Raw genomic sequence first — 5,063 nt, 5'->3', positions numbered from 1 at the left:
GTTTAATTCAAATTCATTTAGTCAAATATCTGTATTTTTTTTAAATACAAGTCAGTGTTTCACTTTTTTTTCTATCTGACTTTAAATTTCTTGATCGTAGGAAACTATATTTGAGGGGGAGTGTGTTTTTCTTTTATCTGATCATATTTTGAGGGGAAGTGAATTTTATCTGGTTTGAACTAACAGTTTATATTTTTCTTACATGTATTTTGAGTATTATCTAATTTTTGAAAGATATAGAGTTTTGAAATATAAGTGTTTGGCCGATTTAGTCTAATCCGGACAACACTTGTCCGATTTATTGTCCGATTTAGACATCCGGACAAAAGGCTATATGATAAACTCTTATCCGGATAAGATTCGATATACTTTACACGGATTTGAGCGGATTGTTAAATTGTTGAATTCATTTGTCCGATTCCTAAATCGCTTGTTGAGTTTATTTTCTCAAATCCTTAAATCGTTCAACTCTTGAGCGGTTTAATTCTTATCTCGAGCGATTTAACTTTCTTTGTTCAGCGATTTATTTCTAAATCGTCCATGCCTTGACTGATTTATCCTTAAACCGGACAAGTCTTGACCGATGTTCTTCTAAATCATCTATGCCTTGATCGATTTATTATCCGGATTAACACTTAGATATTTCTCAATCCATAAGTCGGACACCTCTTGACCGATTTATTCTAATCCGGATAAGCTTTGAGTGATTTAGAATTTGAACGATTTTTGACTTTGACTATAAATATTCGCCTCTTTTTTACTTTTTACTTTTTATCCTCATTTTACTATTTATCGTCTTCTCCGCTCATTTCTCTGGTTTATCGCTCAAACTGTTACTCCTTCTACTGTTTCATCTCTTTGATCATCAAGGTTTATTTCATTTGATTCCTTTATTCATATTACCTTGATCGTTTGGTCTTATATTGGACATTTTGGACTGGTTGGACTGATTTTGTTGATTATCATTGTATCGAACTTGAATGGAAACTTAAAATGAACCATAAAAGGCTTAATAATAAAATTAGTTTATCTTTGTTATTTGTGTGTCTTTTTGATTTTGTTTAGTGTGTTAGTATATTTTTAGTCTTATTTTTTTTGTTTTGATTGGATATTTCACCGGAGAAGGTGATCGGAGTTCACTCCGATCAACCTTAATCCGGTTGATGATTGTCCGGTTTAGTTCTTTTCTATTAGACTTAGTATTTTTTTTTTGTTTCTTTTTCCTTGTTGTCCGGATTTCTAATCCGGTCACAAACCTTTTTCTTCTAAGTGTTTGTTTGTTRATTTCTTTATTGTCCGGACTTCTAATCCGGTCAATACATTTTTTTGTTCTCTTAAGTGTTTTAGACTAAGCGTTTTCTTAATTTCTTTTTGTTGTTTTGTTTTTGTTATTTTTAATTTCTTTTTAGTTTAGTGATTTTTTTAGTTTAATTTTTTTAGAGTTTAATTGTTTTATATTTTTGTTTGTTTTTATTTTTGTTTTGTTGTGTTGTTATTCAAATTTCTTGAATAAAATGGGTTCTAATATTTTAGAATTTTTTACAGGTTAATGGCGGATCAGAGACATCAATCTGACGAGGAATCTCAGGTTCCTTCTGTCAGATCAAATAATATTCCCATTCATTCGCCTAACCAACCCATACCCTCAGAGACCTTATTTCCTCAAATAAAATACCTAGACATAAAGCCAAACAACCATTTATTCTCTTTTGCTATGCCAGCCGAATACCCTATTATACCAGAAATTTTGAAAGGCCACCCAGTAGCATATTCTTTATCTGCTAATACACCTGTTCCGATGGTGTATCTACAACAATTCTGGAGTACTCTTACTTTGGAAAAAGATGGGGACACCATTTACTTTGAAGGAGAAGTTAATGAATATGTCAGTCGTTTGACATTGAAACGTCTAAGAAGACTTCTTAGTCTGTCCGGACCAGGCTCTATTGGTTTTGAAGACTTTGTATCAGATAAACAACTGTGTTTGGACATAAAACGTCTAGGATACTCGGCAGAATTGAATAATCCAACTCAATTCAAAAGACGATTCCTACCTTCAATCTGGCATTTGTTGTTCTCAATTCTGAATAGATGTCTGACGTCAAAGACAGCGGGCATAGATACTTGTARTAGCTCATTTCTTAAATTCTTTCATGGCATTGTCTTCTCAAGAAACTATGACTATGCTTTAGTCATATGGAATGAATTGGTGGAGCTGGTCAATGCAAAAATATTCCCGTCTAAAGCTAGGAAGTTTGTGCCCTTCCAGAGGTTTCTACAACTATTCATTAAGGCTATGATGAATGCTAACGAAGATATTCCGGCCAGATCAAATTCTGAAAAAGGGCCGACATTTGTCATGACAAGAATTCGACAGCATACAGAAGTGGAAGATTTTGATTTAATAATGGCAGTACCACCAGAACTTATTGCCTTTGCTAATCAGACTGCTCAGTGCGTTATAGACTATAGGAGAGTGATAGATCTGATAGCTCAACCAGAACCGGTTGAACTTGCCCAAGGATCACCCCATGCCTCAGTTGTGAGAGAGGAGTTAGAAATAGAAGAGCGAGTTCAGGAACAGGGGTTACCTGAACAGGGAAGTGTGATGAGAGAAAAAGAAATAGAGAGGGGTGAACAGGCGGGGGGAGCGTCTGATCGGCAAAGTACTTCATCTGACAGTAGTTCCATGACTTCTTTAAGTTCGAAAGATACTGAAACCGATATTGAGGCAGTTTCTAGTGATGATGATGATAATGGTAATAATGATGATGGAGCGGATGATCATGCTCAAAGTGGTCCTTCTCAGAATATTCCAATTGGAACACTGGTTGATGATATAAATGATATTTTTCCATAATATTCAACTCAACAGTCTTGTCCGAGCTTACGTTCATTGTCATTCAATATTGACGATGTTGATGATTATGATCGTATTCTTCAAGATTTACCTAACGTAGAAGATGATGAGGGAGTTGCAGTTGAAAATGTTGAGAGAGTAAGTGAAAGGGAAGTAGAAAAATATGGAGAGGGTGAGAGTGGAGCAGAAAAAGAGTATCAAGCTTCTTTCCTAGCTGAAACACATAGCCGGGCAACCACATCTGCTACTGACATTCATTCGTTGAATGTTGGTATTGAACAAGACATAGCTAGCCCAGCTATGCAAATGCACACCCCACCTATCCACTCAACTGGTTCTCAACAACCAGTTGTTTCAATTGAACACGGGGATAGAGCACATCTGCTAACTACTTCTCATTTGGAATATGAAGTTATTGAAATAAGTAGGCCGCTGCCTCAGCCTACGACATCGATTCTATGCACCTCGAGTCTTGAGCCCATACACATAGGTACACATGAGTCTAGAGCATCTGTTGCTCCAAGTGCAGTTCTCAGTGAACTTGCCAGAACGACCGGAGTGGTGTCTCTTCACATTTCACAAGGACACGTCAGAAGTCCTACCAATGCTATTATCATGCCAACATTGAACGTAGGCACAACAGTTTATTCAACTATTGTTACAACTGGCAATCTAAGTGATCTAGGTGTGAGTTTACCCGACTTCATGTCAAGGGAATATTTAGACGGCCCCCTAAAGGCTGTTCAAGATAATATAGATGCTCAAATGGCCAGTCTGAAAAGACTTTTGTAGGGAAAGGAAACTGTAGAAGAAGAGCCACCATCTGCGCCATCACCACCACATGTACCTGAACCATCAGTACAAGAACAATCGGTGGATGAATTTAATTGTTGTTATATGCAAAATTGATGGCATCTCAAAATCCAGACGCTGAATATGGAGATTTGGTTGGCCTCTTGAGACAACAAGTAGACGTTAACCCTTTTGTTTGAGCATCAGAGTTTTTGGCTTTTCAAGATGTTGTTACTTCTAGCTTTTCTAAAGTTAGCAAGTTAATTACATCCAAAACCCAAGATCTAAAAAGTTCAATGGATGCTCTTTTTGAATGGGTGTCTACTTTGGAAGAAACTTGCAGGTCTCAGGCCATATCTCATAAATGAAAGCATGACGATCCGGATGATCCAGATAGTCATGAGGGGGAGAGGAAGAGACAGAGATTGGCCGAGATATCTGAGCAAGCTGCAAGGGTTGGAGAGGAGCCATCAACTCAAGATGTTATTGCTGAAGCTTTTGCCCCAGAATCTGTTCGGGAAAGAACATTTGAGGCTATTGTGATTGAAGATGAAGAAATGGAGACAAGTCCTACGATCGAGCCAATAGTTGAAAAGCCGACGGACTCCACAGTAGGAACAAGGATGTTATTGGACTTGTCTGCCAATGTAGGTTTCAACGATGTGTTCTCTACTACTCTGGGTGGAGAGCAAGATTTTGGAGAAGACATTGACAACATTGACGAGTTGACTGGGATCTACTTTGATTTTGAAGCTGATATAGATGATGAAGATCCCGTTTTTCCTATTCAAGAAAACCATCAGTCTGTTCCAGAATCTTCCACTGCAGATGTACCTGATGTGTCAGACGTCCCTGCTCAAAGAGAACATGTTGATCCTACTGAAATCTTCACCAAAAATTATGTGCCATTTCATATCAGAGCAAATTTTCCTGGTTATGATCGAGCAAGAATCCGAGAGCCATATTTAGAAGATATCTACTTTGGAATTTTCATCCGACATCGAAAAGTTCTGAGCGGTGACAAAGTTCTTGGTATTCATCGTCAGACCAAAGATTACCGCGTTGAATACAAACACCTTTTGAAAGCCAAGCGTCTACCGATAAGTGAAGTGCGTACCAAGCATCGGGTCGTCACGATCAAACAAATTGATGCTCAAAAACTTCTAAGAATCTGGTATCCTGTGTTACAATTACTAGATAGGATGGTCAGATCTGGAGATTCAGCGAAGCTGATTTTTCAAGCTTATACTTGGAAGATCTTGAATATATGTACTTCAAAATTAGAAACATGACAAACAGGAAGGAAGGAGAACTGATTGCTCTTGAAGCTATCAAGAGATTTATGTGTTGTCATGTGAAGCTGGCTATGGTCATTGATGTTCAAATGGGCCTTGAAGACAATCAACGGATC

Source organism: Cynara cardunculus (genome assembly GCF_001531365.2).
Source record: "Cynara cardunculus var. scolymus isolate 2C chromosome LG 2, CcrdV1, whole genome shotgun sequence".
NCBI classification, from domain to species: domain Eukaryota; kingdom Viridiplantae; phylum Streptophyta; class Magnoliopsida; order Asterales; family Asteraceae; genus Cynara; species Cynara cardunculus.
Note: the sequence above shows the minus strand (reverse complement) of the source record.